Source organism: Lissotriton helveticus, chromosome 10 (assembly GCF_964261635.1).
Source record: "Lissotriton helveticus chromosome 10, aLisHel1.1, whole genome shotgun sequence".
Classification (NCBI taxonomy): domain Eukaryota; kingdom Metazoa; phylum Chordata; class Amphibia; order Caudata; family Salamandridae; genus Lissotriton; species Lissotriton helveticus.
Window position 1 is genome coordinate 265436767 of NC_136071.1, and position 18441 is coordinate 265455207.

At 42.8% G+C, this 18441-nt stretch overlaps 1 long non-coding RNA gene across 2 annotated transcripts in view; it reads right to left on the reverse strand.

Annotated features, from left to right (window-relative positions):
* LOC144785153 (uncharacterized) overlaps positions 1-18441 on the reverse strand; it is a 169590-nt gene that overhangs the window by 43227 nt on the left and 107922 nt on the right. For both annotated transcript variants that reach the window (XR_013601785.1, XR_013601784.1), the window contains one exon: positions 6808-6965. This is a non-coding gene — a long non-coding RNA (uncharacterized LOC144785153). The remainder of the gene's footprint in view (positions 1-6807; positions 6966-18441) is intronic.

Sequence of the window (18441 nt, forward strand, 5' to 3'; positions counted from 1 at the left end):
TTTGTGTGCTTGCCTCCTTTCTTAAGTTTAATAAAAGACCTCTAGTTTTTCCATGAACAGCCATCAAAAGCTATCTTTACTAATCCAACTCATGTCCTGATTTGACCCTGAAACTTTTAGACCTAAGGTGAAATGCACTCAGAACATAAATAACTATGGGAACAGCATGAAATGGTTCTCAATCTTTGAAGATACCTCGCCCTGCTACTAAACTAAGAAAGTGTACAAACAAACTCAGAGAATATGAAATCGTCATATCATCGAAATAAATCGGTTGATGGATATTAGAATATGTTCAATAATGGTCTTAGAAACTCTTATCACCCAGGAAGCGGTTATTTTCCTCGAGTAGCGTACTGTGATTGAAGAAAATGGATTAACTCCTCTAGGTTAAATTGGGAATACTCAACGCTAAATTAAAGTCATTGTGAGGCTGCACTCTGACTGGTTGAGTCTTCACGACCTGCTGTTGCGGACTATTTACCTATTGAAATCGTTATCTGGTCAGCCCGACCTCGACGCCAGCATTAGGTTGCCCCTTTCCCCTTATCCTGATGAAGACCCATGAGCGGAGTACTAAAGCCACCCTCTTTGCATAATTTGTGTCGAAACGTCGACGCCTACCTCCATCAAGAACCTGTACCTTAATATACTTCCTTGCCCCATGTGCCTGATGGCTGATGGTGCATTTTCTGCACATAAAAAAAGAATGTTTAAATTATTTACTGGAAGTGAATATGGACAGGTTTGACCGTACTGTGGGGTGTTCTAAATCAAGACCTAGTACCAACATTGAATAGATAATTGATCTACAACTTTCCTTTTTCTTTCTGATTTTTCAAAATTACACGAGCACTCCTATCCTCGCTTATACCCTTTTTTCTTCTAGCATCCTATTTTACATTATGGATGACGGGAAACAACCTTTACAACGCAACTTTTACAACGCACTACCATTACAACGAAACTTTTACAACGCAAAAACTTTTACAACGCATACCATTACAACGCATGTTTTTACAACGCAAGTACCTTTACAACGCATACCATTACAACGTAAGTATTGGTAAGTATATAATTATATTTAAAATTATATATGTTTGGGGTTTTTTAAGGGGTATTTTTAGGGTTTAGGGTCAGTTTTTAGTTTTTGGGTAAAGGGGTATTTTTAGGGTACAGGGTCAGTTTTCAGTTTTTGGGTAAAGGGGTATTTTTAGGGTTCAGGGTCAGTTTTCAGTTTTTGGGTAAAGGGGTATTTTTAGGGTTCAGGGTCAGTTTTCAGTTTTTGGGTAAAGGGGTATTTTTAGGGTTCAGGGTCAGTTTTCAGTTTTTGGGTAAAGGGGTATTTTTAGGGTACAGGGTCAGTTTTCAGTTTTTGGGTAAAGGGGTATTTTTAGGGTTCAGGGTCAGTTTTCAGTTTTTGAGTAAAGGGGTATTTTTAGGGTTTAGGGTCAGTTTTCAGTTTTTGGGTAAAGGGGTATTTTTAGGGTTCAGGGTCAGTTTTCAGTTTTTGGGGTACAGGGGTATTTTTAGGGTTCAGGGTCAGTTTTGGGTTTTTGGGGTACAGGGGTATTTTTAGGGTTCAGGGACAGTTTTGGGTTTTTGGGGTACAGGGGTATTTTTAGGGTTCAGGGTCATTTTGGGGTTTTTGGGGTACAGGGTAAAAAAAAATTAAATTAATTAAATTAAATTACATTAATTTCAATTAATTTAAAACAAAAAAATAATATATACTTACCAATACTTACGTTGTAATGGTATGCGTTGTAAAGGTACTTGCGTTGTAAAAGCATGCGTTGTAATGGTATGCGTTGTAAAAGTTTTTGCGTTGTAAAAAATTCGTTGTAATGGCATGCGTTGTAGAAGTATGCGTTGTAACGTCATACATCCATGGATGACATGTGGTAATGTCTTTTCCCAATGTGGATGTATTGATGAAGAACTAAGTAAAAACCTTTGAACTAAAATTACATACAGGTGTGTTCTTGTTCTCCTTTCCATTTCAGGTTGCTAACTAATGATGTTTCATGTGTACTGATTACTTGCTGTTGACCTTTCGGCGAGTGTAAATTTAAAAGTTCTACTGATCCGTTTTGCTCTAGTATTTGGGTCCAGGACCGATTATTTCTCATAGCGTACAATAATGGTCTTAAAGCCGAGGATTTGCCCATTTTAAAAACGATGCAAAACTTTGGTCCAAAACTGTTTTAATTGTTTAATGTGCCAGTACAATAGATTCCACTTGCAATCAATTGAGCACACGGTGGGGTAAAGTCATGAATTACAAGTTGATAAAATAACACTTCAAACAAGTATATGTCACAATATGTTTTCTAAAGTAATTTTCAAATGAAAAACGTAAAAGTGTTACCATTCACCAATGTCTTTTTTTTTTTAAGTTCAAATAAAAATTTTATTAGGAGAAACAAATTTGGTATTACAAAAATGAAAGGTAAACAGTATCATCAATAAATATAATGGAGTAAAATGGTACAATAAATATCAAGGGGTACAAAATGCGAGAGGGGAAAAGGAAGAAAGAGAAGAAAAAGGAAATGAGAAGGGAATGAGGCTATAAACGGAAAATGTACATCAGAAGAGGCATAATAACATGGGAAGTAATGCATATATTCGCAAAGAAATAAATACTGGAGAAAAAAGAAGGAACGAAAGGTAACTCAGGGGGGTTTCGAAACTTCTTGCTGAGATGGGGACAGTTGAGAGGTACGCTTGGCACAAACATCAAGATAGAGGGTGACAGGAAGCCATAGCGCATGTCTCTTCGGGGCCAAGTTAGTGGGAGAAACAAAGGCAGTGTCCAATCTATGATTATAACATACATTAAACCACCAAGCTTTGAAAGTAATGCCCTTTGAGTCTTTCCAATTCACAGTAATCTGTTGAAACGCAACAGCTAATAATAAATCGATTATATGAACATTCATGTCAACTGCGGACCAGGAGGAAGAGATTGAGCCAAGGAAGAGATCAGGGAGAGAAAAGGGGATAGAAGTGTGGAAAATAGAGTTAATTTGGTTCCATACCATAAACCAAAATGCGTGTGTGAGAGGACAGAGAAAGAGCATATGAAAAAGCGTTGCATTGGGGGTAGAGCAGGACCAACAGATGTCCGGGACCAAAGGGAATCGTTTGTGAAGGATAGCTGGTGTGTAAAGGAGACGATTATAAAGGAAGAAAAGTGTTTGAGTAAGAGAAGCAGCTCTAGAGGATTTGCGAAGCTTGGTCCATATTTTATCCCACAAGGAGGTGGGCCAAGAGACGGCTAAATCATTTTCCCATTGCTCTTCCACTATAGTTTTTGGCCGAGGCGAGGAGGGATGATGGAAAGAATGGTAGATGGAGGATGCTGAAGGAACAGAGCGCAATTGAGAATGCAGAGAAGAGAGTGCGGTAGGAGCAATGTTAGCTGGAGAAGAGTGGGGGAGGGAGTCAAATGCAGACAGAACCGCAGTTTTGAGTAAGGTGTATTTATGAATAAAGGAGGATGGGAGGGAGAAGGTACGGCGAAGATCAGAAAAAGTTGTAAAGGCAGATCCCGTGAATAATTGGGAAACCCAGATCAAACCGCGCTGCCTCCAGGTTTTCCAGTAAAAAGGTTTTAAGTTGATGAGAATGCTATTGTTATGCCAGATAGTGGTGGTAAGAAGGTCAGTAGTGGAAGAGGGAGGATCTGGAGTGGAAGCCAGAAGTAATTTCGCAGTATATTTGTGAATGGGAGAGGATAAGAATTGGGGTTTACGGGAAAAGGAAAGATATTCAGCAAAAGAGAAGGGGGAGAGAGAAAGGCGTTCGAGTTCAGCCCAGAGGGGAAGAGGCTCAGTAGGATCTTTAAGCCAAATAGAAGCTTGTTTCAGGAGAAAAGCTTTATGATAAGCAGGGAAATGTGGGAAGTTAACCCCGCCCTCCGATTTGGGAAGGCGTAATCGTGATAAAGACATACGCGGTGTCTTGCCAGACCATAAAAAGGAAGATAAAGTGGTATTGATTTTTGCAAAGAATTTGGCAGGGATGGAAATAGGGATATTAGAAATGGTGTAGAGAACAATTGGGGTTAACATCATCTTTATGGTGTCGAGGCGGCCCCACCAAGAGAGATAAAGCGGGTGCCATCTGGATGTAAGGTCAGATAATTTTTGGATACATTTAGTAAGGCATGATGAGATGGTGTCTGGAATAGAAGGGGTGATGCACAAACCGAGATATTTTATGTGGGTCGGACTCCATTTGAAATTGGACATTACAAAGTCCGGTTTAAAGGTGAATTTAGTGAGGGGAAGAATTTCGCATTTATCGTTGTTCAATTTATAACCGGAGAGCTGAGAATAAGTGTTTACTTCGGTAAGGAAAGCTGGGACAGAAACAGATGGGTTCGAAATGAATAGTAAAATGTCGTCAGCGTAGGCAGCCAATTTGACTTGTGAATGAGATAGAGAAAAACCGTGGATATTTGGATTTTGACGTATCTTGGACAGAAAGGGTTCTAGGGCAAGGTTAAAAAGAAAAGGGGAAAGAGGGCAACCTTGCCTGACGCCTCTACCAAGGTTAAAAAAGGAGGAGATCAGGCCATTAGCACAAACTGCTGCTCTGGGGTTGGTATAGAGGAAGGAGATGAGGGAAATAAAGTAAGGACCGAACCCAAACCATTTTAATGCGGAGAATAGAAAAGGCCATTCAACCCTATCAAATGCCTTCTCGGCGTCTAAGGCGATTGCAGCCAAGGAATCATTAAATCGGGACGATTTAGATAAAACATTAAAAAGGAGTCTGGTGTTATCTGAGATAAAGCATCCCTTAACAAATCCTGACTGTTCAGGGCCTAGGAGATCCGGAAGAAAAGGATCCAATCTGATGGCTAAAGACTTGGCATATAATTTATAATCAATGTTGACAAGTGATATCGGTCTGTAATTCTTGCAATGTTGAGGGTCCTTCCCTTCCTTCGGTATAATGCATATATAAGCGTCAGAGAAGGTACCCGAGGAGGCACCACAAGTTTTGAAGGAGTCAAGAAGGTGATGTAGCTTGGGTAATAAAATCTGGGCAAAGTGCTGGTAAAATTCGACCGTGAAACCATCCGGACCAGGGGCCTTGTCTTTTTTTAGAGAATGAAGTGCAGTCTGTAATTCTGGAATGGTGAGGGGAGTTTCAAGGGATGTCAAGTCAACAGGAAAGTTGGGAGGGGGTTGAATGCTCGTAAAGAAGGTGGAAATAGATTGAGCAGAGGGTTGAGTTTCAGAAGAATAAAGTGTAGAATAGAAACGAGAAAATTCCTCCAAGATAGCAGTATCTTTATGTTGCAAAACAGAATTAGCATCAAAAACAGACTCAATATACAATTTGTTTTGTTTAACTTTCAGATAATTTGCAAGAACTTTCCCCGCCTTATTTTTCCCCCCATAAAATTTAGAACTAGATTTTAATAAATACAACGATGCATCTTCAGTAGACTGTTTGTTATAATTAATTTTTGCAGTCACAAGAGCTGTTAAGCTGTTCTGGGTGTGTGAGGTATAAAAGGAGTGTTCTAAAGCTTTGATCTGAGATAGCAGATCGGCGGTACGTTGACGGGCAAGCTTGCGCTTAGCGGCAACATGTCTGATGATGAAATCTCTGGCCGCCGCTTTGTAAGCGTCCCAAGTAGTATGAGTGGCTAGGGAGGGGGTATCATTGATGGCAAAAAATTCAGTGGTGAACTCAATAAAGGAGGCAGAGAATTTGGGATCTAGAAGGAGGGCGTTATTGAAGCGCCATCTTTTAGGACCGGTGGATTTGGGTAAAAGATCAATCTGAATGAGAACTGGGGCATGATCAGAAAAAACAATGGGACCAATTTCAGCATGGGTGAGGGATTGGGAAACATGGTGAGAAAGAAAAATATAATCAATACGGGATTGAGAGTGGTGAACCGGGGAATAGAATGTGAATTCCTTACTGGTTGGGTTACAAATGCGCCATGCATCGACTAGTTTATGTTGAGAGATGGCGTGTGTGAATAACTTATGGGACTTGTTAGGAGTAAAAAAAGATTTGGAGTGTCGATCCAAAAAGGGATCCAATGGCATGTTGCAATCACCAGCTAAAATAAAATTATCATCAATACATTCAGTAATACGAGAGGCAAGTGCATTCCAAAAAATAGGGTTCCCACCTGTGGGGGCATAAACATTAAGTAGGGAAATAGGTACACCCTTTGAGGACAATTTGACAACTAACCATCTACCATCGGGGTCAGATTCAAAATGCACCACAGAATGGGAGAAAGTCTTTCGGAGTAACAAAGCAACCTCATTTCTCTTGCCATCACCAGGAGCTGAGAAAACCTTTCCAACCCAACCCCTTTGAAGTTTAGCAGCCTCAATATCAGATAAATGGGTTTCTTGCAGGAAGGCGACATCAACATTCAACTTAGCTAGATGAGAAAGGATTTTTTGCCTCTTAATGGGTGAATGTAAACCTTTAACGTTCCAGGAAACAACGCGTACTGACATTAAGAATAATTAGCAGGTGGAGAGGGAAAGAAGGGACTTAAGAAAGCCTCAAAAAAGAAGAGAGATGAAAAAAAGAAGATAAAAAAGAAGAAAGCCTCAAAGAGAAGAAACAAAGGAAAGGATATAGAAAATGCATTGTGAACAAGACAAGAAGAAAGATACGAAAAAGATCGAAAGAATAAAAAAAGGGAAAGAACACGGAAAAAGAACATGTAAAGGGCAGATGCAGGTAAACCAAACCGACCAACAGTGATGAGAAAACTAATAACGAGAGAGGGAAAAATGGCCAGATACTTACAAGGGTGAAGAAGTGAGGGTACAAAATCTGAAGAGAAGACGAAAGGGATGAAAACGGAGACGAGATGAGATGGGGGGGTAAGGCCAACCAACGAAGGGCGGAAACGGGGCGACGAAACGTCCAGCCAGGGAGACATGACGGGGCGCTAAAACAGGGATCTGCAAAGAGAGGGAAAACAGCACAGTTAGATGAGAAGAAATATCACAGAGACAACAATAAATATGAGACAAACATGTCATAAAATGTAAGAGACAACAAAACAGGGTCTCCATCAAAAAAGATTAATCATGAACCAGGTCGAGGGAGAACAATCAATAGAACGAGAAGAACAAAGATAAACAAGGTAACAGAGCATCAGAAAATCCAAGGACAACAGTGCAAGAAAGTCACGGAGGAAATGATGAGGAAGAACCGGAGCTGGAGAATTCCATGTTGCCAGGACCACAGGAGTTGAGGAAACTGCGAAGGCGCACTGGATCTTCGTAGGTCGTGGTCTTGTTGTTGTGGGTAACCTTGAATAGACAAGGATGGAATAAGCCATATCTTGCTCCAATAGATCGAAGTTCCGCTCTCATGTCTAGGAAGGCTTTACGTCGACTTGCTGTGGCCTTGGCGTAATCTTGGGCGAAGAAAAGGGTGGAGTCAGACCAAATTAAGCGTGGAGAAGCTTTAGCCGCCAGGAGGACCTTCAAAAGATCCGTGTATTCCAGAAAGTACATTATGACTCCCCTGGGTTTCGTATTTGGAGAAAGAGAAGAAGGGAGTCGGCCCAACCTGTGGGCACGCTGAATGTTGAGCGTGGTGTCTTCAGGTAGATGCAGGAGCTTGGGCAAGAAGGATTTGAAGAAGGTGATGGGATCATTCCCCTCGCTTCCCTCTTTCAGGCCGTAAAGACGAAGATTATTGCGTCTATTCCTATTTTCAAGGTCTTCCACCTGCTTCTGGAGAGAGGACAGCTGCGCATCCATGTGGGGAATTTTGATGGCTGACTCTCGAAGAGTTGAGACAGATTTTTCCACATTGGAGATCCTGGCGTCCATCTGAGACCAATTGTCAGTGAGCGTTTGCAACTTGGCATTAGTCTCTTCCATGTATGGGCGTAATGCTCTAATCTCCATTGTAGACATTGAGTCACAAGCGTCAATGGATGTGGAAGCTTCTAAATGAGCCAACGCTGAGAATAGTTTTGAATTTTTGATGTAATTGCGCTTGGGGGTCTTCCCAGTAAGATTCGCCATGCAGACGTGCGTGCGAAGGATCTTAGAAGACGCACTCCCAGAGTCTGAGCATGCAAAGAATGGGCGAAACAGGCAAAAAGTGTCCAAAAAGAAAGCGGAAGCCCAAAAAGGAGTCAATGTAGATTGAGGAGCAAGGAAAATATTAAAACTATCAAAGGAGAAAGGAAACTCCTAGTAGAAAGCGCAAGAATAATGCCAATGAGGAAAGCGCATTACAAAATGGCGTCTCGCTCTGAGGAGAATGCAAAGAGCCAAATTTATTCCATTGGTAGGTCCAGAAAGCAAAGAAAAGTCACCTGAATTGATTCACAGCTGTCCTCATAGCAGGAGAGAAGATGTGGAGAAACCTGGAGGCTGCATAGGATTGGAAGGCAGACTTGAAGCGCCGGTGCGCAGCTCCGCGGTGTTAGACAAAATGGCGGTCGCGGCCGCTTCAGAGCCGCGACCGGGACGAAAAGGAGATTTTGCGCCTATAGGGGCTTCAATACGGAACAAAAGTCCGCTCGCTGGACGCCTGGCCCTGTCTCATGGCTGCCGCTGTATCCGCGGTGAAAAATGCTGAGCGCGGTCCGCCTGTCAGCCCCGGCACGGACGGAGCTTCACTCCCGCACCGCCATTCAGCTCGGGCGCTTAGCCACGCCCCCCAATGTCTTTTTTTTTATGGAAAAACTACTGGCTTTTTAAAAAATTGATAAAGAATAGAAGCGCACAAATGGGCATTTACTCTACTGAGATGTGATAATCGGTATCAAGATGAAGATACATTATAATCCCAATGACTGGCCATAAAGAGATGAATCTTCACTGTTTAGCACAAACCTTAAATTGAGATATTTGTTTCATGTTTACAAAGTAAACACTTTCAGTAAACTTCATGCTTAATTCCCTTCTATCTGAGCAGTCTTGTACCTACTCCTACAGTAATTGTACCATGCTGCCTGAGGACATAGATTATAAGAGTACAATTATAGTATACCCTTTTTTATTGCATGTGTTGTATCATATGGAAAGAATGTTGCTTTGACTATATTGACCACTGAAATAATGAGAAATGCTGCTGAATGCAGTGAATTACCTGAAGAATGAAAAATTATCAGGGGAATCTATATTTCTAGATCCGATTCCTGCATTCCCATTGCAGTTCCATGGTTTCAGTGGGGGGCAACATAACAGAGCATGGTTGCTTCTCAGACCCTTTAGATCACAAAGGGGCCACTAAAAGTATCACTGAACCTATCAGTAATTCCTAGGCGTGGCTAATGAGGCCCCAACTGGAGACAATGTGGCTTTTAGAATTGGCAGCCCCTAAATGTGAATAACTCGTGCTTTCATATAGAGTTCAAGTAAAAGGGCACTTTAAGCATCATAGTGGATTAAAAATATGAGTTGACACACTTTTATGTTTTCCTCCCTGTAGTTCAAAAAGAGTTTGACCATCACAGTCCATCACTCATTTATGATTCTTCTTCTACTTGTTCTTGTTCTTCATTTTCTTAACATTGCTATTACTATTATTGTTACTATTATTATCATTGTTGTTATGATTATGGTGATTATTATCATTAATATGATTATTGGCATGATTATTATGATGCTGATTGTTAATATTAGTATTTACAATTGCCAAAAGGTGTATTGGCACTAAAAACTACACACTGTTAAACCCACCCAGAGGATTACATTGACAGCTTGAAAAGCCATTGTCTTTACTTTCTTCCTGACGTTCAGGTAATTTAATAAGCGCTTCATCTCCACAGTAACAAAGTTCCATGCTCTTGTTGCCAGAAAGGCAAATGCCAAGGCACCATGGCGAGACTTCCTGAATGTACATGAAGTGCTGTCACTGTCAACGAATAGAGGGGCCTACTACCAAGGGCAATATCGCCGCTTTAGCGGGGAAAATTCCCGCTAAAGCGTCGATAATTTTATCGCCCTATTCCCTAGCTGTCGCTAACACCAGTTAGCGACAGCTAATAGGCGATAGCGGGCATTTAGGGGCCCACTCTGCATGTCAGCGATGATTATCGCTAATGACATGCAGAGTGGGCGTGCCATGATGTTAGCGACTGGAAACAGTCGCTAACATCGCTATCCCCTATTACCAACTTTTGGAAATAATCGCGCTAAGCGCGATTATCTCCAAAAGCTAACGCCTGCCCAGAGCAGTTCTTAGCCATGTTATCCAATGGTAGGTGGATAACATGGCTAAGAGCATTTGCTCGCTAATGCATGAATATCGCTGACTTTTCAGCAATATTCATGCATTTGGCCGATTTTTATCGCTTAGGAGATAAACCTTGATAATATCAAGACTCCTAAGCGATAAAAATCGTCGGAGCGCGGTGATAATTAAATGCCCGCTAACGAAGCTTAGCGATAATTATTGCTATAGCTTGGTAATATACCCCAGACTTGTTTACCAAGGGTTCATTTTCCAATCTGAAGATGATAATGTGGATTTAGTGATAGAAGAAACAAAGACTGTGATACTAGAAACAAACTTACCTAACCTAGTTATTGTTGGAGGGGACTGAAGTTTCTAGAGCCTATTGGTAAGAGAATATGCTTTTCTATCATACACAGTGGAAATTATCAATACCTATGAGTTATATTTAATAATACATATACATGGAAAGGGAATGCAAGCTGTAAAATGAGAGGACGTTTGCACTAGAGACGTTGAGCTTTCACTGCTTTTCAATCATAAAAATACAAATAAACACTCAGTACTTGCACTTCTATGCTACAACATTAAGTCCAAGAAGCAGTTATTATAGTCTAGTGGGTATATGCACATTTCACCGGCCTCAGACCATAAAATAGGATTTGATTCACATTACTGAACATTTGAATCACACAATTTTTCGGCTTCTGAATACATTTATAGAACATAAATCTCTGCAGCTTATTGATCCCTCATGCAAAACTGAAAGGTTGAGAAGCTATTGAGTACTCCACACCAAAATCCAAAATAAATAGGTTTTTTCAACCTCGAATGACCATTATTGAACCTGACTAGACATTCATTTACATAGAAATTACTTTACATCTCTTCCATCTCTTAAAGGCAAACATACATAGTCAAATGTACTAGAATGGTCACCTTTTTACACAGATCCCCATCCTTCATACCCACACCCATGATCAAGGCAGGTTACTAGGAAGGCAGACCCACTTTTTAGAAAAGTTATGCAGCATGCAACTAAATAGCCAAAACCACCTAACAAACCTCTTATTCATAGCTAAAACAATTCAGGGCTCCTTTGCTGCAAAATATTGGTGCACACAGTTGTGAAGTTGCAATTTTGCAGTTGCACGTTAAGATATTTTTAAATTTCATTTGTTTATCGAAGTGCAAAGCTAGTAACTAAATTCAATAAAAGAAAGCAAATAAATTGGAATCTCTGTGATCGTTGGAACATGTTCCCATGACACAGAGGGCCTTTACGGTCCTTTCCCCACACACTTGAAGTGCTGTCCTTTAGCAAGGTACTTATGGTGGGCTGGGAATCGACAGTGCTTGGCTGTTCTCCCAATACACTAATAGTACTGCCCTAAAACTTATATATTTCAGTAGTCCTAGAATGCTCAGTTACTTACCGGTAATATTTATTACTCTGAATCCATGTCTTCCTTGTCACAGTCTATACATATGAGTTTCTCTTCATTCATGCAGAACCTAATTATGAAACGTAACTTTTCCTTGCCAATCCAAGATGGCCCCCATGCAACGGGGTACAAATACATCATTTCCTGGGAAAGACTTCCTGAAGTAACAAACTTACATATGAGTAGTTACCCAAGCCAAAAACTGATTTTGACAAAACACAGCACAAGAGAAGCGAAAACTAGCGTATGAAATGCAATGACCAAAACACATGACACTGCTAGAGGACCTACAGAACACAAAACAGCAGACACAAAATTAGAAAACACGTCTCCCCCAAGTGCAAACTGAAATAGGTCATGAAAGGGCAAGGCAAACCCCAATGGGTAGCAAAGCAAATGTCGTGAATGAAAGCCCCTGGAAAAAGCTAACTAAAAGGCAGAAACAACCCCAACATTCCTCCCAGGGTAAAATGCCCGAACAGGTAGGCCAGCGAAAGAAACAAAATGTGAAAAGTCAACCAAAAACAACAGGACAAAGTAGAGAGAGAGAGAGATGGCTGGGGCCCCTCTCCTTCAGACTATGAGAAACAAACAAAGCATCCGACCCGAGAAACATAGCAGTGCGTAGCAAATAAATAGAGAGTGCATGATGGACACCAAGAGAATGTAAACACCCCTCATTGGCAGACACAGGAGGAGGAACAAAGGGAGGCATAATGATCCCAGCATCCAAAGGTAAAAAGGAAACCACCTTGTCTGGAAAACAACTGAAGGAATGAGGGGAGGTCACCTTCACCCCGGAGAAACAGCCATCAGAAACACAACCGTTGCCAAAGGAAACTAGAAGTAATTTGACTCCAAAGGTTCAAATGGAGCATGCTGCAGACCGAGCAGAACCAGTGGCAAAACCAACAAGGCACAGGGGAGAGAACAACCAGATGCCTGAAAAAGCAGGACTGCAGCCCAGACAGACCACCTGCCCCCAGAAAGCTAGAACAGCCGCCCGCTGGCTATGGGGGGGCAGACAGAGACAAATCCAGCAGAAAACTGCCCCTAAGGAACTCCAACACTGCTTTAGGATCACAAGAAGAAGCTGACAAACCCCATCAGGACACCAGATGGAAAACGACCACCAAAGGACAGCCATAAGTCTCAAGGGTAGACAACCATCGGGGCTGTGGGATCAGGTCTGCAATAACCAACAAACACCCTGTACCTAGAGGGTCTGCCAAACAAGCACAAGACTGCAAGCCCCAACCTGTAAAGCATGTCCAGAGGAAGAAGCAGCCGATGTCACGCTGACGGAGGAAGTGGTAAAACTCAATGTAGCCGCACCAACAGAAGGAGTTGACAAGGGACCAAGGGTGCCTTTACCAAACCCGGGCCAGCCACAGAATCACTGACAGGCCCTGTTCTACCATCTGAACCACCCAATGGAGAAGAGGAATGGGTATAATACAAGAAAGTAGACCCCAGGGCCATGGAACAGCCAGAGTAATCATTGTCCAAGCTCCTGAGGATGGGGCCAGTTTGCAGAAACAGGGAAGGAGGCAATGCACCTCCAACACAAACAAATGCATCCAAGAGAGACCTAACTGAATAAGAAAGAACCAAAACACTCCAGATCCAAATCCCAATGTCACAGAGAACAAACTGACTCAGGAAATTAGCAGCCCCAAAACTCTCCCTGGAAGATAGACTGCAGTGAGCCAGGAGATGTGAAATGATCCATAGGCCAAACCTCTGGAAAAAAGAGAAACAGGAGGGGTACATACCGCCCACCAATGCACATAGAAGCAGATAAACTGGTTGTCTGCCAGAATACACTCTGCAGAGTGCAACAACAGTGGACGGAAATTCAAAGGCCATCAGAACAGCCACCAACCTATCCCAATTGGAAGACGGCAGCAACACCATCTGATTCCATTTCCCCAGAGCAGCGGGATTCCCCAGAGAGACACCACATCCATCCCACAGGCATCAGTTGTGAGAACCAAGCCTCGAAGAGGAAACAACGAACAACCACTGGACAAAAAGAGGGGGTCCAATCACCACTGGGGATCCCAGTGGAACTGAGGAGTCACCAGAACCAAAAACGTTCACACTTGAGACAATGGGTACCTACCAAAGCCATAGGAGGAGATGAAACAATGGAAACAGGCATCCCTAAGGAAAAAAGGGCCACTGATGGCAGCACCATGTTCCCGCAAATGCCGAGGGGCAAATGGGAGTGGAGAGGAACGCAATGCTCAACAGACACCAAGATCAACCCTAAGCCCATCCCGAAGTGGACCCCTATGAAGAGGAGATCTTAGGATGACTGGACCAGGGACTACCCCCAGTTGGCCAAGAAGCCGTACCCCAGCAACAACGTGGTCACTCTGACAACCTCCAACTGGGCTTGAAAATAGAACAGGAGGCAACCAGACAGTCAGCTAGAGAAGGGAAGATGTGCACACCCTCAAATGTAAAATGCCCACCAAAGGAGCCAGAGCGTGGAAGACACCCTGGGAGTGGATGCCAGCCCGAAGTGTAGTACCCGGAATTGGTAGTGGAACCCCAGGACAGCAAAATAGAGGAACTTCTGGTGAGAAGTATGAACCAATACATGGATAGAGGCAACCACAAAAACAATAGAGGACAGGGATCCACCTTCCAGAAGAGAGGCAGAATCAGCTGGAGGAACACCAACCGGAATGGCACATGACCAAAACAGGACAGGACACACCCGACGCCAACTGGACCAGGAAAAGCAGGAACAAACACCCAAGGAAAATCTACACAGAAGAAATGATGGTAGCCTAATAGAACCGCTTGAAGCGAAACCTGCCAGCAGAGAGTCAACCCACACTAAAGAGGGAAAGTCAACTGCAAAAGTCTCCAGCTGATACATTGTAGACAGAAACTGATGAAACCAGTCTCATCAATTTCTGCCCACTCTCAACAAAAGAGACCACAATAGCTAAATAAGTGAGCAGAGAATCAGGACCCTACTACCTGTACTGCAGAAAAAAGGTACCGGAGTCCACCTGGTAAACAAAAACTAGAAATAAGGGCCAGTAGACCCCAACATATTGGAGTCCAAATGAATCCACCCCTAATACCTTATCCACAGACTGCAATCTGGAGCAACCTAACATGAAGCCTTAGAAACTAAAGGGGATGGAGCTTTCTCTGTAGCTGCAAAAACAAAATCCCCTTCTGCTTTAAACATTATCTGCAGCAGTTCCAGAATAAGTGAGGAGCAGTACCTCCAGCAAAACCTCTGGGAAAAGGCACCACAGGATTAGGCCCCCTGCACCTCTTGAGTGAACTACAGCATGGCAACATATAGAAGCTCTCCACCATGTTCACAAAGGAGAAAGCATAACACACATCAAATATTCTGGCGGGCCTGCTTCCCCATAGAACCATAAAAACCACATATGACGGATGGAATGAAGAACAAATTAGACATTCACCCCTGGTCAAGAGATCTGGGTTAAATCCATTGTTCTTTTGCCCATCATGCCACCCCAGTTTAGACCCAGCTATATGCAAATCAGTCTTGACCCTGCTTCTCATGGGAACAGTCCTGCCAGAACTGCCAAGCCAGGTCCTCCCTGGACCAGAAACCAGCATCTAGGCTAGGGACTGGTTTCGGGGTATTACCCTTCACCTGCCAGGCTAGCTTGAATCCAGTGGTACAGTGAGCCTGTGACCCACGTCTGGGCATACCTGGCGCACTTAGGGCAAGAAAGAAAAAAACACACAAATGATGGTTTGAATGAAGAACAAATCAAATATTCACCCCAGTTTGTTTTCTCTATTTAATGGAATTTCTATGTGGTTGCCACTTAGAGATAAATGTGAATTTTCTTTTTTTAATAATGATAAAAACTAAGTTTTTTAATATTTTGACTGTTTTATATATCTCTACATAGATACAATTGTTGGGAGAAATAAGTATTAAAGCCTGAAGAAGGAGGTTGGACCTGTGTATGCGTCCAAAACATGTTGCTTCTTGGTCTACTTTGTAATAAAAGTGTTTACAAATCATATGAACTGTAATGGAACATGTGAAAAGGCTCATTAAATCTATTGTGGAAAAATTGTTTATGGTTGTTTCTGAAATTGCACTGATTGATTTGCACAAAAATGTATTTTATATATGTGATTTTAATGTTGCATATTCGTGTGAATATTGTATTTTATACGTATTTTATTGATTATCAAAATATCAAAAAGAAGAAAGTTTTTAAACCAATTTAATAAATATTTTCATTTTGGATATTTGGCTACTGTAATATTATTTCGCTGATAGTTGAATGTTGCATGTTGAATTGTAGTAATTTGGTTTGCTATTGAGGTAACCCAAAGGGAGCTTGTTTTAGACCTAGTGTCAAATTGGTGTCCTGTCACTTTGGTGAATTGGACCCCTCTCTCTTTTTTAGAGATTACACCTCATCAGCTAAGCTAGCTTGAATCAAGTGGCTCAGTGAGCCTGGGACTCACGTCTGGGCATACCCAGTGCACTTATGACGGGTCCCCATGTAGCGCGGCAACAGACAGGGGGCTACACTCACCGTGTGCTACACTGTCAAACAGGAAGAAAAACAATGACGTGTCAACAAGATCCTGCACAAGGGAGATCTATTGTGACCTTCCAAAGCCGTAGCAATGTGCAGGCCGATATCACCGCTCCCATGCCCAGGGAAGGAGCAGTAACCCCAGTACCAGGAGTGCTCCAAGAGCAAGTCAGCTTTCCACAGAGCTGGCCCGTAATCGCCCAGTAGAGGAGGCAGCGTATGATGAAATCCAACAAATGGATTAGACAGAGCAACCGCAAGAGCAAGCAGTGCAAATACAACTTCAAAAATTGTAAAATCCAAACTAGGACAAATCAGGGCCAGCACTAATGGCCCATAAGTACCTTATCACCCTCCTCCATGAAGGGAACAAAACATTAGCCCTGAAGTGCAGCCACCACAGAAGCAGCCTGGAGAACATGGGCCACAGCAACTGCAGACAATGGCCCTGCCACCTGTGGAAGACCCTCAGCCGAATACATCATGCAGAGGCAGCAGTCCAATACTTCAAGAAAGTGGAAAGCACAGAGCAAAGACAGCAAGGGACCCCTGCCAAAATGTCCAAAGCAGCAACTGAAGGCATGGTACAGCGAGGGAACTGCAAGGACAGAAACCAGATCACCACAGAAAAACTTCCTGAGGAAGCAAGCTGGAACCAGGGCAACGCTGCCCACAGTGTGCTTCCCACCCGTTGCAAAAAGACAGGAAGATGTGCCGCCTAGCAATAGTGATGGTGCAATTTTAGAAGCAGGCAGCCGGCGGGAAATAGGGTAATGCTGTTCATGAGCATGCTGCCTCCCTGTCAAAGACAGGTAGAAGAACCAAGATGCACCTCCCAGTCACAACAAAGGCACCATTTTGAGAGCAGGCAGATGCCATGCGCATGCCAATCTCAATCAGACCCCACCAAAACAGCTGCACAGTGTGCTTCGCACACTTTCCTAGCATCTCAGTAACAAAATGAAGTGTCGGAGAAAATGAGACCTAAATATCCAATTTTTGTTAAAAAAAAAGGGTCAAACATCCCCATTTCAGGCTGACAAGCAAGCCACAGACGCCTGTGGTTTCACTTGCCCCGCATACGAGCGTGACCACGAAAAACAACAGAAAACTACTAAAGCAGGTTTTAAAACAAAATAAATGAAAAACACATACCTGTAGCCAGAAGGCAATTTGCTGCAGAAAAAAGAAAACAGGAAGGGATGTGTTTATACCCCTTTGTGTGGGGGCCATCTTGATTAGGAAGGAAAAATCAAGTATGCATGGACTCGGAGTGATGAATATTGCCGGTAAGTAACTAGGCATTACACGACTGCTTAAATATACAACTTTTAGGGCAGTACTACTGATGTATTGAGAGAGCAGACAGGCACTGTCGATTCCCCAGCCGGATGTATGATGGTACGACGCGTACCGTCACAACGCGTGCTTTAACAACGCGTCCCTTACAACGCAAGTCGTTACCACGACTTGCGTTGGGGGCGCGGATTGAGAATAGTATGATTTACTATTCTAACACCGGTCCCCGTGGACACTAGGGAAGGTGTTGGAATAGTAAATATACTATTCTTAATCCTCTAGCGCCCTCCAGCGCAAGTCGTGGTTACGACTTGCGTTGTAATGGACGTGTTGTTAAAGCCTTGCGGAGTAAAATCCGCGTGGTAAAGGATGTTTCCCTCCCCGGCCCACCTTAAGTCACTTGCTAAAGGACAGGACTTCAAGCGTGTGGGGAAATGATGGTAAAGGCCCTCTGTGTCATGGGAACATGTTGCCACGGTCACAAAGATTCCAATTTATTTGCCCTTTTTATGGAATATAGTTACTAGTGTTGCACTTCGAGAAACAAATTATGTTTAAAAATATTATTATTTAATTTATTTAAAGCATTTGTTAAGCGCACTGTCACCATGACAGGCATCCTGGCGCTGACTGAAACTGAGAGGGCGGGGAAAAGTCAGAAGCATCGAGTACGGAGTTTAGTGGCCAGTTGACGTGGGGAAAAGCCAGGTTTTAATTCTTTTCCTGAAAGGCAGAAATTCAGAGATGTGTCTAATTTCTGCTGGAAGCGTGTTCCAGAGCTTGGCAGCTGCCACGTCAAAGGATCTGCCACCGGATCTGATCCTTTTAAATCGTGGAACCACTGCCAGCTTGGCTTCAGAAGAGCGGAGCTGCCTATCTGGGGTGTACCAAGCAAATTTAGATTGGATGGAGGCGGGGCC